General features: G+C 37.9%; 1 long non-coding RNA gene across 3 annotated transcripts in view; it reads left to right on the top strand.

Moving 5' to 3' along the window:
• Positions 1-1,464: 1,464 nt before the first annotated feature.
• The window catches only part of LOC129145596 (uncharacterized), a 31,289-nt gene continuing 14,114 nt past the window's right edge, over positions 1,465-18,639 (top strand). For all 3 annotated transcript variants that reach the window (XR_008551378.1, XR_008551377.1, XR_008551376.1), the window contains exons 1-2: positions 1,465-1,653; positions 2,486-2,715. This is a non-coding gene — a long non-coding RNA (uncharacterized LOC129145596). The remainder of the gene's footprint in view (positions 1,654-2,485; positions 2,716-18,639) is intronic.

The raw sequence follows: 18,639 nt of genomic DNA, 5'->3' as shown, positions 1-18,639 counted from the left end.
AAATGCAGATACTTTAGAATAATAAAATTATTTCTCATATTAAACAGAATACTTCAAATTTTGATTTCTCTAAATTATAAGCTAGCCTATGGCATATAAAATATAGTTTACTTTTATTACTTCATTTATATAGTCTAAAAATAAAACTGTCTCTTTCTTCCTCATGGCTTTTATCAAGTGCCCTTATAGGGTATATTTCCATTCTGTAGCAGTTACTGTCACAATAAAGAACATGACAATTGAGAGACCAAAATAATGACATTTCATAATTATATTGTCATAGTACTTATTTATCTATCATGATTATGTTAAAGAGTTAATTTCATTATGTCATTCTATTACTAAGTAACAGACAATTTACAAACACTGTAGAGCATTGGGGAATATGTTTGAAGAAAATGCTTAATTAGGCAATGGTGTGAATTTTGACATCTTTCTTCATGGTTCATAGAATTCTCTCTTGCTGACACATATCTTCAACAGTTTGATGAAGAGAAAATCTTATTTTCCCAAATATAAAAACAGTACTACAGGGTCAAAATATGGTGAGAAACAAAAAAAAAATCTTTTTTATTTATTTCTCTTTTAATAAATGTCATCTTACTCAGTAAGACAAAATTATCTAATAGTACTGAAAAATAAAATTCGCACTAAAATATATCACTCACAAATATAAAATACATTAAACTGACTTTGAATCTGTACTTTAGTTGGGGATAAGCTTGAGTTATAAACAGATTACTTCAGGGGTCTGAATCATTTCACCTATTGCTTCATTAGGATGTCCACATTGGCTCTTTTTGTGGATCTACTTATTAGGTAGGTCCACCAAAAAGTGGATCTACTTATTAGGTAGGTCCACCAAAACCATCAAGCAGAACTGAGGCAAGAACTAAATTTCCTCTTATTTTGTATACTTCTATAAATCATAAAATTCTAACAATGAAGAAAGTAATGGAAATCACAGATACCACATCCAATTTCTCATTTTTTATTTATAGAAGGCTGAATCCTAAAATGTTATTAGAGTATCAACCCACTGACATATGTAAACTGTGTGATTCATAGCTCTGTAACAATATAGGTACTTCCATGTATTCTGACATTCAACAATCTCAGGTTTTCAGATGTGACATATGTGCCCATTCCCAGGTTCCAGACCACAATCACAGAGGCCGTGGAAACTGCAGTTCACACATGTCAGACATCGGTGGACAGACCTTGTTGCAATCAAATTTGAACAGTAAATACTATAAAACACATTCTTACAACATATATTTTTTACAAATTTGTTTGAAAAGAAAACTATATTATATAGGAAGACTTTTGTGATTAACAAATTTAATTTTCTCTGGAACCAGAGTTGTTGAGGAGTGAATCAAAAGATTACACTGCCCAGTTAATCTTTTTCATGTGACCATCCCACCAGAAGTGCTGTTACCAAGGGAACAGATAGAACAATTGCTCTTTTGAGCATTCCTAAAGGGGAGTCTTATCAACAATTTTCAGGGTCCTACACTAGCAGGACACTTACAAATCTGATGAAACAATGTCATATGAAACACTATGGAAACATGACCTATGTACCACATTTGGAAGGAAATCAAAGACTGGGCATCTTTCTTGGTCTATAGTTCTTCAATCTACACAGAGGTAAGCCATACTCTTGTCTCCATTCTGAACACCATGCCCAGCTTCCTCTGACCAATGAGAGAACCTGGTTCTCCCAGAAAGCACCAACCATCAGCATGTCAGTTCACATTTACTAAGTCAGCCATGTAGCAATGCTTTGTTTTGATTTGTTTCAATAATTTCCAACAATGGCAACAACAAATGGTAACTTATAAAATTCTACCCCAAAAATCTCCACATGTCACTCCCTACCCTCTTGGTGATCTGGTTTCTTTGATATGGATAGACTGGTGATATTTTCCCAATCTTATATAAAATGTAATTAATGGCATTTTTTTGAGAAGCTTTTTTTTTTAAAAAGATTTATTTATTTATTTATACAAGCACTGGGTACAGTCAGAAGCACGGGAGGGTGAGAGGATTCACCAGAGCCAGAGCGGGGAGCAGAGCAGGCAGAAGGACCGAAGTACACTGCTGAGGGGAGCAGCGGGCGGCAGGAGAGGTCTGCGCGCCATGTGGGACCCTTGCCTGGTGGCTGGGGTTTGAACCGGCACTGCAGAGGCTGCGGGCAGCTTCTCAACCAGCGCTCAACCACTGCTCCACTGTGGAGGCCCTTTTGAGAAGATTTTTGAGAAGCTTCTTGAGAAGGTTTTTGGTCTTTTGTCTGTCTGGTTACATATATCCTAAGAAAGAGATAGGGACATCTATTTAAATGCAGCTTTAAGATATGCCCTCCCTTCCACCTTTTCAGATCCTCCTTTTCAAGTCTAGAATTGTTCCTTAGTTTCTCCCTGAGAGGAATATTAAAGATGCTCTTATTTAGGAGTTGTACTATTTTTTTTTAATCAAATAGGAATAAAGAAAAAAAATTCATGCAAGACTGTCATTCATTCTTCTGTTCAGCTGCCAAGACTCCATCCAGATGTCTATTCCAGTCAGACCAAATTATCAAGATCTGTTTTCAGGGTTCCAAAATTGCCTAGGGAATCGGATGGAAGCTCCCAAGCACTATTACAAAATAAGAAATATATCTGCCACTATCTGGTACAGCCGACTTTGAAATAATGATGAAAAGAAGAAATGGTGAGCTGTAGTTTATGAATTTGAAATAATAAGGTTTTTAGTATATGGTCTAAAGTCCATTCTGGAATCATGTAACAAAATTATCTTGATATAGGGGAGTAGGGAGGGCTATAAAAAAATCACTCTGGCAAAATATATTTAGTAAAAACATAAAAGTCATTCAATCTTTTACTTCTTAGAGATTAGCAGACTTCTTTTATGGAAAATAACTCATTCATTTATTTATTTTAAATTGTATTATTTCTATTGAGGTAATGTTGGTGTACAATATAGTATAATATTTTGGGGTATAAGCTGACACTTCTTCAGATGTGTTACCACACCAGACCCACCACCAGAGTACCCAGAACCTTCCACCACAGTCCACTGAGCTCCCTTCCCCTTTGACTTCCACTACTCTCACCACATAAAATGAGAGCCGATAGTAGCTGCCACCACCCCATAGCCTCAATACTGCAATCATATTTCTAGGGTTTGTTCTGGTTAAATTTTGTCTGTTCCTTTGGTTTCTCTACATTTCACATATGAGTGAAATCATTCAGTATTTGTCTTTCTCATTCTGACTTATTTTGCTTATCATAAACCCCTCCAGCACCTAGGGGTAGAATTGGCAGCTCTATGGTAGTTCTATTTTTAATCTTTTAAGAAACTTCCAGACAGTTTCCATAGGGGGTGCACCCATCTAGATTCCACCAACATGTGTGAGGATTACGATGTCTCCACATTCTCGCCAACACTTGTTGTCAGTGGTCTCTTTGATATGGGCCATTCTCACAGGTGTGAGGTGATATCCCACTGCCCTGATGGTAAGTGATGATAAGCCTTGTTTTTCATGTGTGGGTTGGACACCTGTGTGTCTTCTTTGGAGAAGTGTCTGTTTAGTTCTTTTGCTCATATTTTGATTGGTTTTCTTTTTGTTGAATTGTATGAATTCTTTGTAAATCTTAGCTATCAGTCCTGTGTTGAACGCACAATGTGCAAATATTTTCTCTATTCAGTAAGACGTCTATTTTTTAAGGAAAGTTTCTATTGCTGTGCAGAAGCTTTATAGTTCGATGAGGTCTCATTTGTTTGTTTTTACTTTTGTGTCCCTTGCTGTTGGAGCCAAGTCCCCAAAGATATCCTGAAACCAATAACGTAGAGTGTTTTGCCTCTGTTTTCTTCTACATATTTATGATTTTAGTTCTTACGTTCATAGCTTTAATCCATCTTGAGTGGAGTTTTGTGTTTGGTGAGATATAACTTGATGCTTTTCAGAGTCAAATTTTAATTCATTTCATCATCAAGTGACAGACTCCACAGTGGTTTTGACTACAAGTTTTTTGACTAAAATCCTAGGTTTTGGGCCTAGGATTTTATGATTCTGGCAAGGGCTCTATTCACCTAGAAATTCCTGTAAGTTCTAATAAAATTGCCAATTTTCATACTGACAATACTTTTCTTTTCCTATATTTCAATGAAAAGTTTTCCAGCACACTGTCTGAGGAAAAAAAAATGGAAGTTAATAATGTTAATTCTCTTTTTCTACCACTAAAATGAATTATACATGTCTATCATGTTCAGTTTCAGGTGTAACAACAGTCAATATCGAAATATGTTAGGTGTATTAAATGAAGATTCTGATCATTTGGAACACTTATACAGTTAACCCTCTACTGCTCTACATTCTTCTTTGAAATAGAAGATTTTCCATGTGGACATTATAAATTCATGAAAAAAATAGGTGCATAATCATACGAATTTTTCAAAAATAGTTTCTGAACTTCCATCATGGCCCTCTGCTTCTCCTGCATTAGACAGTTCTGACAGTACTAAATAGAGGCTTATTGTCTTTTTCTTTGCATAATGAACTATAATTTTACTTACTCATCCAATCCTCTTAATCTACTCAGGGTATAAAATACCTGTCTTCACATTCATGTGTAAGTTTTGTGCTTTCATTCTGATTGATCCAGTGCTGTTATGTTCAATCAAGGATGGTGTGATTTTTCTTGGTTCAGCACCTGACCTCCTGGCTTTCTTACTGGATACTCAGTGCACTCTGACAGTTGGTGACATGGGATGCTGCTGTTGATGCAAATTTCTAACAATAACAATGTGCAAAACATGGCTTTAAAGCAGTTCATAGACATCATCTGTTCTTTCACATCGCAGGTGATTCTGATGCTGGTATTTGGCGACCAGGTATTCAGAGACACTGATATCAAAAAGTAACATCCGCCAGCATCACAGCTTTCAATGCAAGCTTTCTTCATTGCTTTTGGCATATTAAGTTTGATATTTTTTTTTTCCTTCTAAAAGTGATTTAGCAACTTGTCCTTAGGGAAATTCTCATGGAGCAGTGTCCTAGAATTTGAAGTTAGTCTGTGTCCCTGCCTGATTGTATCAAAGAAAAGCTCCCTATGATTCAAAATGCAGAACAAAAAGAGACACAGAGGTACTTTGCCAGGTGATTTACATACAGTTTCTGATTTAATCAAAGGACTAAATGCAACATGGATCCTCACAAGAACAACACTGCCAGATGATGTGCTGACTGATGAGGATATAGCAATGAACAAAACATACAGAATTCCTTTCATCTTGGAGTTTATTGTCTAGTGGGGGAGACAGAAAATAGATACATACATACATACATACATACATACATACACATTACATTAAATGGAAAGAAATCCACGACAAAATAACTCCAGAGAAGGGGGAAAACACATAGATATGATGCTGAATAATTAGGGCAGGACTCAGGAAATATGCATTGGGAATAGAAAGGAGGGATGTGATTGGATTTGAATACTTAATGTATGTAGATAGAAGACAGTCAACAGGATATGTTGATAGCTAAATTGGAGGAGAGAAAGAGGAAAATCAGAGACAACTCCAAAACTTTTAATGGATGCAACAGAAGAATAAAGTTCCCATTTAGTGATCTGAGCATGATTACAAGACATAGGTTTTATTGATACTATTTTATTTATTTTCTTATTGAAGTAACACTGCATTTTAACACTACATGAGTTTCAGGGGTGCATCACTAAAAATTAACGTGTGTGTACTAGATGAAGTTTGCCACTAAAAGTCAAAATTAAAGATTATGACATATAGGCATCTCCACTGATGATGAACTTGCTACAGGTAACACAGCTTGAATGTGGTGGAGGTGGCTTTGAACCAAGTCAGTTGGACTCTGGAGCCTACACACTCAATCATAAAGGCAACTGTAAAACCCCAGTCCTTAGAATCAGAGGCAACTCAGAATGAACATAGATTCAAAGAGTAGAATGGAGTCACTGTAGCTGTGTGTGGGGGTTGGAGAGCACTGTCCTGCCAGTCTACTGACACCACTCTACACACTCCCAAACAGAGCAAAGGGACCTGCCTATTCCCTCAGCTTGACATTTTACAGATTCCTGCTGCTCATTTCTATCTATATATAGACAGGTCCAGCCCCGGGCAGGTGCAGGATGCAGAACAAATCTCAGCATCTCTCCTCTATACCACCACCCTCCAGCATATGGTATGTGGGTGGAATTAGGTTAAAAAGAACATCAAGGACAACTTTGGAGGAGAAATTAAATCATCATCAATTGGAAACTTGTGGTAGAAGAAAGGGGGAGTACTAGATGATAAGGAAAGGATTGGAGTGCTGATTACATGTACAAGGAATCTGCAGCTGACCATCTGTTCATTGTTTTTCAAAGTTTCTACATAGGCTATTAAGTTTCAAGCTGGGTAGAGGAAGAAAGGAAGAAAGGATTGTCTGCTATGAGCCAGGCACTGGATGAGGTGTTTAATGAGCATTTTTTAAACAATCATGTGGCATTGTCATTAGATTAGGTCAATCTGAGACTCAAGCTTACTTCACCTCCACGAGGTAGGGACAGTTCCTGCAGGGGACTGCAAGGGACTGTATCCCCAGTTCCTCATACATTCTGGAGTGGGGAGAACGTCATAGCAGTGAGGGGTGAGGTGGAGCTCTTTCCAAGGCTCCCTCTTATGCTAGTCTTGGTCCAGGATCATCTCTTTTTTTTTTAACCCACCTCCCACATGCCCCTCCTCACCAGGAAGGGAGGAAGATTTTATGTTCCCTTGGCCTCTTCCATTATATCCGTGAGACGGTGGGGGCTTGGGACCATAGGTGAGCCAGCAGGAGCACCATCAAGAGTGATGGTTTCCATCAAAACTGGAGCTAAGGAAGGAAACAGGAAGGGGCAGACAGGTTTTCCTGGATATCAACAGCTTGCCTTCTCTCAAAATTTGTCCAGGAAAAGGGAGCCTTTTGGTTGTGTCTGCCTACATAGAAAATATCCTGAAGGTCCATCATACCTCAGGGGTTCTGCTTTGAAGTTCAACTCTGGAGAGACACCTCTAATGTGCAGGCTTTTGGCAGCTGATTAACTTACTCCCTGTTCTCAACCACCTGCTTCTCTGAGTCACTGGTCTCTAAGCTTCTCATGTACACCCAGGTCTGCTAACAGCCTTAACTGATTTGTTCATTCCGTTACCATTTATTCTTACCAAAGATAATAATTAAGAATGCAAAATGGTAGTATATGTATGGTACAAATTAAGGAATCGAGAAATTATGCAACAGTCTATTCCAAGATATAAGAATTTTGTAAACTGAACAGGAATTCTTTGTTTTTTTTTTAAAGATTTATTTATTTATTTGTTTGTTTATTTGTTTATTTATTTATTTATTTATACATGCACTGGGTACAGTCAGAAGCACAGGAGGGTGAGAGAATTCACCAGAGCCAGAGCGGGGAGCAGAGCAGGCAGAAGGACCGAAGTACACTGCTGAGGGGAGCAGCGGGCGGCAGGAGAGGTCTGCGCGCCATGCGGGACCCTCCTCCAGTGGCCGGGGAGCAGCCGGGGATCCAACTGGCGCTGCAGAGACTGTGGGCAGATTCGCAATCCTGCGCTCAACTGCTGCGCCACCGGGGAGGCCCAGGATTTCTTTTTTAGTCCTACATTTATTCACGTCTACCCAAATGATCAATGTAGAATGAGACTTCCTTCTCAGAAAAAAAAAAAAAAACATGAAAGGACAAGTGTCAGCCTACATTAATGTGAAATTATTCATTATCATTGACTAAAAATAAACCTAGGCAGAAATCATCAGCACTTCTAACCAGTTGCTGTTGGGAGGTAGAACCAAACCTGAAACTTTCAACTTTATTTTTTTTTTTTTTTTTTTTTTTTTTTTTAATAGAGGCATGTTTTATTTATTTATTTGTTTGTTTGTTTCGTTTATACATGCACTGGGTACAGTCAGAAGCACAGGAGGGTGAGAGAATTCACTAGAGCCAGAGCGGGGAGCAGAGCAGGCAGAAGGACCGAAGTACACTGCTGAGGGGAGCAGCGGGCGGCAGGAGAGGTCTGCGCGCCATGTGGGACCCTCCTCTGGTGGCCGGGGAGCAGCCGGGGATCGAACCGGCGCCGCAGAGGCTGCGGGCAGCTTCGCAACCCAGCACTCAACCGCTGCGCCACCGGGGAGGCCCGAAACTTTCAACTTTAGAGTAATAATTCAAAAACACCAAAACTCAGAATTCTCTAAATATTCAAAAATAAGAATGAACTCTCATTAGACAGTGGAATGTCCTTTTACAAGAACTAATACATGAGCTGAGAGATATTTAATAAAATAAAAAAATTTAAATTTAAAATTTAAAAACATGTCCTTTTATAGTTGTGAATGATTTTGTCTTGATCTATCTGTAACCCTGTTCCTGTCTTCATACAGCAGAAGAGAAAATAATTTTGCTGCTGGTGGTTTTCTTTCCACTCCCAGTAGAAAACAGATATACAAACTTTTTCCCGAAATACATTCCTGGTGTCCTTCCGTTCATTTCTTCTTCTCCCCCTCAATGTGTTTGGATTTTATTATTATTATTTTTCTTATGGGGAGGGGAAACTTTCAAATCCCAAATACTTACAAAAAGTAAGCGAGGGCCTCCCTGGTGGCACAAGGGGTTAAGCACAGCACTGTGAAGCTATCCACAGCCTCTGCAGCATGAGTTCAATTCCTAACTAGCCAGGGATCTGATCCTCATGGCTCAGCAGACCTCCCCTGCCTCACCCACTGCTCCCCTCAGCAGTGTATTTCAGTCAGTCTGCCTCTTCTGTTCCCCTTCTAGTCTGTCTATGGTGAATCCTCTCATGGCCTCCCACAACCCTGCACCTCTGGCCTGTACCCAGTTCTTGATGCATAAAAAAAAAAAAAAAAATTCTTTAAAAAAAAAGGGAAAGGGACAACATACTTCAGATTTCTGTCACTAGACAATAAGAACAAGATGTGCTTGGAAGGGAGATATTATCCACGCCACTTCCCATCTTTTATTCCCCCGTCCAGGAGAAGAAAACTTGTTCTATCCAAAGGGCTTCCAAAGCCTTTGCATCCTGCATAGGATTATAAAATAGTGCCAGCAGCTGCCTGCTAAGACTCACAAGCAGTTACTTGATAACAATAGATTAATATACTCAATCGTACCCAAGGCACTTGTATTTCCGATTTATTGAATCCATTTATATCTGCTCCCATGTTTGTAATGGAGAAGATTTATAGTTTGTTTGTGTGGTTTTTTTTTCCCTATTCTTCAGTAAAAATTTACCCATGTGTTTGCAAATTAAAAGGTAGCTAGATAATTCAGGCTAAGTAAAGCCATGGAGTCTTTAAATACATACATAACTCTTTAGACTTTTGGTTTTCATTTCACTAGCTTTTTATTTGAGCTTGAAATATTTTCTTGGCATTTGCAACACATAAAAGAGTCTGGTTTTCACAGGATTTCACAGAACCTTTTCCAGATCTGGTTTTGGTAAATGGCTGATGAAAGATCAATAAAGAGACCTACCAGAAAACCATGGGCAGGAGAACTGGTGTTCACTCAGCTGACTCTCAACTGAGTCCCTCTCCCTTCTGTCAACCCAAGCTATGATGGTTCATTTAATCTTTCTTCACATCAGAATCCCAGGGCACTTTTATAAGTATAGGTTCCTGAATACTTATATAGACTTATCAAATCATAAGCTCTAGAAGTGAGATTTATTTATGCCTCTATTTTTTAAACCTCTTCTTAGGCAATTGTGATATGCAAGCAGGTTTGAGAGTTACTGTCCTTGCTTATGATAATAACTCCATGTTTTCTAGCTAGTTCCCATCAGCCACACCCTCTTTTCCTATAACAGACAGAAGCTATCTTTATTAATTTATTAATAATGCATATGATTTATTTACCCAAGACCAACTAGAAATCTCAGGCTCTCTGGCTTTCTTATTGCTGAACAGCTGGGATTAATTCTTACTGGAGCAAGTAATGTACTATCCCACTCTGGCCAGCCTGGCTTTAGCTGCTCTGATGTCAACATGCTACTAGCTTGTGCATACTTCCAAACCAGCTTTTCCAAAAATAACCAGCGCTTCTTTCTTCCACCACAAGTACTCTTTGTTTTCCAATCTGAAAACTTTCAGTTTAGTTTTATATATGATTTGACCGATTCCCCCAACCTCAAAAGACTCAGATTCCATCTTTCCTTCCGTGATAAAGAATAGAGAGAATAGAGGGCAATATTGTGCTAAACATTTATTTTTATGTTCCTTACAATTATTCTTTTTAGAATACATTGTGTCGTTTGACCAGAACTGGGCTCTCTGTAATTGCAGAAAATCATGGAAAATATGCCATGCTCAGAAACCTTTCCAGGAAACCCATTTAATCCACATCACTCTTTCTGCCTGGGTGTGTTCCTCATTACAACTCCCTTTAAGAACTTCACAGGCACCAGCACAAATACCAGAAAGTGCTATACAGCTAGAATAGCCGACCTCAGAGTTTCTCACTTTGGCAATGTACCACACTTGTCATCGTACAAAAATGTAACATCGATGCCCCCAATAAATGTAACACCAACTGTTCCTAGGCAGAAAGAGGGAAAAAAATAAAATAACATTTCAAAAGCACCTGCATGAAGCAGATGCTTTCTTGGAGAAAATGTGAAAATTAGATATGGGGTATCCTTGAGATAAGTTTTCACAACAATTATATGTGAGATGGTAAAGAAACCATGTCAGTTCACACGGAACAAAAGTACAAAATAGTTTTATTTATAAGAATCTATAATTTATTGGAACCCATTAGAATAACAGTCTGTAGTCACACGAGGACTGTGGGCCACCCCTCATTCAGGGCTCTGTGAACTCAGTCCATTGAGGGATGGTTCCAGGGATGTTACAATTTGGCAGAATGCAGAGGCTGACGGCATGCAAGAAACGCCCTAACTACTTTTCCTCAACAGACATGGATTGTTCTCTATTAAACTGGCCAAGGGCATCTCTTTTACTTTTTGGGGGATTAAAGAGAATAACAAATAACACATTGTGTTCACAGCCAGCTAAAGAGAAGAAAGTTCAACAACGTGTGTCTGTGTTGCAATAGGAAATGTGGTGGACTTAATATTAGGACCTAAATTCTTTCTCTCATTTTTCAGCATTCTTACATGCTTTGGAGGAAATGTAGTCATAAAAGAAAAGTTGCCAGTGGTGGTGGCAATAATGGATAATGATGTGTGCGTGCTGCACATAGATACGTACACACACACACACACACACACACACACGGAAGAGGGCAGTACATATTATTGGGTTGTGGGAAAAGTCATGATGCATTTTTGCATAGAAAACATAGATAAAATACATCATGACTTTTCCAACCACCCAATATTTTGCTTCACACCAAAACCAGACTTACATGCTCACAGTGTTGCTTTTTAAAGAATTTAATGTCACCAAATTCTTTTTTAATGAAGGAAAGGAAATATACAACAGTCTCCTTTTATGCCTGTATCGGAGCGAGAACTCACGTCAGACCCACTGAATTCATTTTGAGTCCAAACCAACATTTGCATGCTACAACAATTAATGGAGATAATGCATCATCCATTTACCTAATTAAATGTATTGAAATAGCCTTTATATCCTGTTTCAGTATCAATTAGCTAGGAAGAATTAGTTTCTCTGGTCAAGATTTATGAAACACCTGCAAATTACTTTTCAGTAATCAAAGACATTACAATAGAAGTTGATTGGTTAAGACTCAGAAGAAACAAGTAGCCGTGAAAAAGATAGTGACAGCGTTTGATGAACAGAATTTTTTTATAAAGGAAAATAAACTTCTTCACTATTTTATCTTCTTGTCTTCTTCCCCTTCCTCTTTCTGAAATCAGAAGATAGAGTGACACCACCTTTTTTTTCATAACTTGGTACAAATTATAAAGATGGAATATTTTCTTTTGGAAATTTAATCTTTATACTCATTCCATATCAGGAATAGCCCACGTGACGATCTTCAATTAAATATTTCATAAAAACTGAGGAGGTTGGAAAAAGACCATTGAGAAAAGTAGTTTTACTTTTAATGTTTGGCTGATCTAAGATACATTCTTTTTTAAAAAGATTTATTTATTGGGCCTCCCCGGTGGCGCAGCGGTTGAGCGCTGGGTTGTGAAGCTGCCTGCAGCCTCTGCAGCACCGGTTCGATCCCCGGCTGCTCCCTGGCTACTGGAGGAGGGTCCCACATGGTGTGCAGACCTCTCCTGCTGCCCGCTGCTCCCCTCAGCAGTGTACTTCGGTCCTTCTGCCTGCTCTGCTCCCCCGGCTCTGGCTCTGGTGAATTCTCTCATCCTCCCGCGCTTCTGACTGTACCCAGTGCATGTATAAACAAACAAACAAACAAATAAATAAATAAATAAAACATGCCTCTATAAAAAAATAAATAAATAAAAGATTTATTTATTTATGCATACAAGAACTGGGGTACAGCCCAGAGGTGCGGGGAATGAGAGGATTCACCAGAGACAGTGGGGAACAGAACAGGAGGATGGATGGAAATACACTGCTGAGGGGAGCAGTGGGCGAGGGAGGAGAGGTCTGCTGCGCCATGTGGGTAGCTCCCTGGCTGGGGATCGAACTTGTGCTGCAGTGGCTGCGGATACCCTCATAGGTTGTGTCTTAACCCCTTGTGCCACTGGGATACATTCTATGACTGTATTTGTTTCTCAGACTCTGGTGTAAAAAATAAACATGAGGTTCCACTGGAATTTATGTTGGTGGTAATTTGTTTTTCCTTTGGGTAAAATGAGAATATTTCAACTTAAAGAAGAACCAATATCCATAAAAGAGTTTAGCACTATTTGTTCAAAGACATTTCTAAAATTTTACAAGGCTTAAAAACACTTATTATTCAGCCAATCATACACAGATAAATTGCTATGAATGAAACTAGACAACACAAAAAGATTCTAAAGATTGAATAAACATTTACAAACACAGTACTTGACTACAAGAAACTATGAATATGGTAGCAAAAAAATTGTTCAATGGAGAAATGACTTAGGAGTAATTCCCTAAAATTTGGTCATATTTAAGGCTTCCCTGGTGGTGCAGGGGTTAAAGATAGTGCTATCAAGCTATTGCCAGCCACTGTAGCACAAGTTCAATCCCCTGCCAGGGAGCTACCCACATGGCGCAGCAGACCTCTCTTGTCTCGCCCACTGCTTCTCTCAGCAGTGTATTTCAGTAGATCTGCCCGTTTTGCTCCCCACTCTCTCTGGTGAATCCTCTCACCCCCTGAGCCTCTGGCTTGCACCCCAGTTCTTGAATGCATAGATAAATCTTTTTAAAAAAGAGAGATATTTGGTCATATTTAGTAATCAGCATCGATGGTTCACATGGTATAGAGGGGATACTAACAGATAAATGGTACATACTTTGAAAGTTCTTCAAAAATTCCAGAAAAAAAGATCTAATTTTCTAGCACTTTATATAAAAGTTGCACATGAAACTGCTGAAAGATAAAAAAGAAAGAATCATTGCTCAGCTTCAATATCCACAAAGTTGATCTAACTTCCTATTCAAGAGAAAGACAATTTTTTTTACAATCATGGAGTATCACAGCTAGGAGTCTCAGAGATGACTTTTCCATTTTACAAATGAGAAAACTGGGCCCCAGATAATTTAACTGATTTGTAGACATTTTCATTTTTAGCTCTTTAATGAGATAGCTTAGACATCAAAATTTCTATGATTTCTATTGCAGATTTGCTTTGTTCAGTATAGCAAACCACAAAGGTAAGTACAATTTGCACAGTGCCCACAACTAGAAAGTTCATATTTACAGCCAAGTAGGTTCCAACTTTCATGGTTATATGTGAGATGAATTCAACACATTTATATCATTGTCTGCCCTTTTCTCTGTTTCGAGAAGTAAAATATTATATATGTTTTTCCGGTGTTTTTTCTGATGAAAAACATTCTGGGATTTAAGCATCTTATCTGCACAAATAAAATATTTCTGTGAAAAGAAAACTGTTATCTGTAAAAGGATCTTAGTTTAGTACCAGTTGTTAATTATGCTTAAATTAAAGTAAGGTAATGTTGGCCTGGGCTGGTGGTCCTGAAATAAGCTATTGAAACACATCAAGTAAAGTTGCTAGGTGTGTGAAGGGCACAGAACAGTTAAGTACAATTCTAGTTCTCTCTTCTTTATTAAGAAAAAGTGCCTCAACTTAGAACCATGATGAGCAAGAAAAAAGTCTGATATATTTGTAGTGAGAAAGAAGGAGTCTAGCTACCCTAAGTAGAGTGAATTATATTGCCAAATATTGAGATATCATGTAAGTAAGTTCAATCAAGAAATATTTGTGGTCACCTCTGTGCAATCCAGGAGAACAGAAGAAATTTGAATAAAATGAAGATGCAAAACTCTTAGTTTATATTTCAAAAACATAAACTATAGAAATTTTTACTGTTCAAACCTGATGGTAATTCCTTATAAAAGTCTATAATGGAATCATCAACAGTGGTTTAGAAGAACTGAAAAACCTAACTAGGAACAAATCCTAAAAGTATTTGTTAGTTTGTTTTGAATTGTACATCAGAAGAAACAAAAAATGAGAATGCAGCCACTATATTTCCAGTTTAACATGTTATCCTCATGAACCATGGACAAATATGGATTAAATAAAAGTATAATTGGATGGATTGTTTACTAATTAAACAAACTCAAAAGTTATTGACAATCCAGGAAGAAGAAGAAGAAAAAAAGAAAGCTAAACTGTCACCTTGATCTACAATGTCCTACAGGATCTGCCCCACCTACTTCTCTCCTGTTCTACTAAGATTCAGTCACACTGGTGACTTTCTATTCTTAACCAAAGCTCATTCCTTCCTGCCTGCATTTGCTGTTCCCTTCAGGCTGGAATGTTCTTAGTTCTTTGAGTAGTTGAGTCCTTCTCAATATGAAGGGATTTGTTTAAATGCCACCTACGCACAACCTCTCCCTAAATTAGATGACCATCTACCCAGCTCTATCATTCTCTATCTTATTCCTGATTATTTCCCACCACACTGTTTATTCTCTCTCTCTTCCACTAAAGTATCAGCAGCATAAAAGCTAAGACCTCATTTGTTTATTCACCAAGTATCTACAAAATCTAGCACAATGCTTGGATATAGTAGGTGTCCATGGATATCTGGATGAATTAGTTAACAAAATATTGATACACTCTATGTCTATGTTGTGATACAATATGCTTTCTTTGGCCTTTTAGAACATATATTTATTGATGTCTTATATAGAGATAAAGAAGACTTCGAGTGTTTTGGTTTTTGTTGTTGTGTCTTGTGTGTGTGTTCTTTCAAGTTATCCAGTATAAGGTTACATATTCTGGATAAATATAGTGAAGGAAGAAATAAGAATTAAAAAGAACTTGAAGGAATAAAAGGTCAGACCCACATAATAAAATGACATATAACAAGAGCACATCGAGATTTCTATACTTAGAGATTTTTGCATTTAGAATAAAAGGAATTTTTGGTATTATCACAGGATAAGAAACCTGGTTTGACACTGGATTTATAAAAAGTACCTTGGTTTTGTTAATCACAGTTTTTTTTAAATTTTTTTTATATTCCCATACAATTACAACCCCCTTATTTTGACCCCAATCCCTCCTTTCCCCGTCCCCCACCCCCCATAGAGTGTCTCTGGTTCATAGTTATTTGTTGATTTTGATATTTTCTTTCTTATAGTTATTCTTTTTCCTGGTCCCTTATATAAGTTTTCTAGATTCCTGCTATGAGTGAGACCATCTGGTATTTTTCTTTTTCTTTCTGGCTTATTTTGCTGAGCATGAGCCCTTCCAGCGCCATCCATGTTGCTGCAAATTGCATGTGTTTCTTTTTTGAATGCTGAGTAATATTCCATGGTGTATATGGACCACATCTTCTTGATCCAGTCATCTATTTTTGGGCATTTGGGTTGTTTCCAAAGCTTAGCTATTATAAATAGTGCTGCTATAAACACAGGGGTGCAGGTGCTCTTCGGAATTGATGTTTCTGTGACCTTTGGGTAAATACCTAGGAGTGGAATTGCTGGATCATATGGAAGCTCTATGTTTAGTAGGTCAAGAAATCTCCACACAGCTCTCCATAGTGGTTGGACAAGTTTGCACTCCCACCAACAGTGCAGGAGAGTTCCTTTTTCTCTACAACCTCGCCAACATTTGTTGTTGCTATTTTTTTTTTTTAATATGTGCCATTCTCACTGGTATAAGATGGTATCTCATTGTAGTTTTGATTTGCATTTCCCTGATTACAAGTGATGTTGAACATTTTTGCATATGCCTGTTGGCCATTTGCATTTCCTCTTCAGGGAAGTTTCTTTTTAGCTCTGCTGCCCATTTTTTGACTGGATTATTTTCTTTGTTTTTGTTGAGTCTCATCAGCTCTTTGGAGATTTTTGTGATCAGTCCTTTATCATTAGTGTTGTGTGCAAAAATGTTCTCCCAATCGGTGGGGTTTCTCTTTGTTTTGGTTATTGTCTCTCTTGCTGTGTGGAAGCTCTTTAATTTGATGTAGTCCCAGCTGTTTACCTTTGCCTTCACTATCACCACTTTGGGTGATGTGTCTGTAAAGATGTCTTTGATGTGCATATCATGTAGTGTTTCACCTATATTTCCTTCTATATATTTTATGGTTTCAGGTCTTATGTCTAGTTCTTTAATCCATTTTGAGTTGGTTTTTGTGCATGGTGTTAGGTAGTAGTCAAGCTTCATTCTTTTGCATGTAGCGACCCAGTTTTCCCAGCACCATTTATTGAACAAACTTTCTTTGCTCCAATGCATATTCTTTGCTCCTTGGTCAAAGATTATTTGGCTATAAATCTGTGGGCTTATTTCTGGATTTTCTATTTGATTCCATTGGTCTGTGTGTCAGTTCTTGTTCCAATATCATGCAGTTTTGATGATTATGGCTTTGCAGTATAGTTTGAAGTCTGGGAGTGTGATGCCTCCATTCCCTTCTTTTTTTTTCAGGAGAGCTTTGGCTATTCAGGGCTATTCAGGCTATTTCATCAATAATTGTTCTATTTCTTTGAAGAATGACATTGAAATTTTTATTGGAATAGCGTTGAATCTGTATATTGCTTTTGGTAGGATGGCCATTTTAATAATTTTTATTCTTTCAACCCATGAGCAGGTTTGTTGTGAGCCAGCTGTGTGATATGAGCATTAAAAAGTACTAGTCTTAAAATCAAAACATGGTACCTTCAGACTAAATTGTATACTTGTTCAATTCCACACATTGAGTTTTTAAAACTCATATGTGAAATATAGATAGACAAAACAAAGGAACAGATAAAATTATAAAGGAACCCCAGAAATTTGACTGTAGAATTTGCTGTCAGAGGGGGAGGAGATAGGAGCACAGGGAAGAGGGGGCCCTATGGGCTGGTAGAGAATTATTGGTTCTTTGGTGGTGGGTGTAGTGTGGTGACATACATCTGAAAAAGTGTGAACTTTTACCTCTAAATCACACACAATGTTGTAAACTAACATTGCCTCAATAAAAATAATTTTAAAAAGATTGCAAAAGCAGATTCAAAAATAGAGGGAAGGGGGAGAGAGAAACAGTCAATGGAGTATAAGGGAAGGTGGCAGAGAAAAATAAATCAACCAATCAATAAATTCACAAGCAAATAAAGAACAAATGAATGAATAAAAATAAAGGAAAAAAGAAAAACACTGAAAAAACTAATGGAGGTTGAATGGAAGAGTACATTGCTTATAAGATGATAGAAAATTTCTCTTTTAATAAAAGAATTTTTGACTTTTTTTTTTTATAGAGGCATGTTTTATTTATTTATTTGTTTTGTTTATGCATACAGCGGGAGGGTGAGAGAACTCACCAGAGCCAGAGCGGGGAACAGAGCAGGCAGAAGGACCGAAGTACACTGCTGAGGGGAGCAGCAGGTGGCAGGAGAGGTCTGCGCACCATGTGGGACCCTCCTCCGGTGGCCGGGGAGCAGCCGGGGATCGTACCGGTGCCGCCGAGGCTGCGGGCAGCTTCGCAACCCAGCGCTCAACCGCTGCGCCACCGGGGAGGCCCAAGAATTTTTGACTTTTACCAATAACATCAAAAATAGAGGATTATCTAATTATCTACAGTCATTCCAAAATATGCTAAATTATTCCATGAAACTGTGGGTTCCTTGTCAGTGTAGATTTCCACAGTATGGTTTGCAATTGGGACATGCTAAAGGAAATTTCATTACAAATGCAAGTTTCTTTGATTAATGATCAATAATAAATTATATAACTGCACTTATACACTCTCTAATATTACTCTGTTATGCATATGCATTAAATACTTGAATTTTTCTGTTTTGCCATGTACTATATATGCAGGAATTGTTTGAAAGGTACGAATGCTTTGCCAATCTGAAAGTGATAAAGGATTATAGCTTGTATTTTATTTATATGTTGAGAAACCATGAGAAACCATGATGTCACCAAGCAAAGATCAGTCACCTACCCAGGAATAGAATATTAATAAACTAGAAAATTCCATGTATGTTTTATAAGAGT

This window comes from Talpa occidentalis, unplaced genomic scaffold (assembly GCF_014898055.3).
Source record: "Talpa occidentalis isolate TD23 unplaced genomic scaffold, MPIMG_talOcc4v2.1 talOcc4.13, whole genome shotgun sequence".
NCBI classification, from domain to species: domain Eukaryota; kingdom Metazoa; phylum Chordata; class Mammalia; order Eulipotyphla; family Talpidae; genus Talpa; species Talpa occidentalis.
The sequence above is the reverse complement of the archived record's forward strand: the minus strand, read 5'-3'. Positions and strand labels throughout refer to the sequence as shown.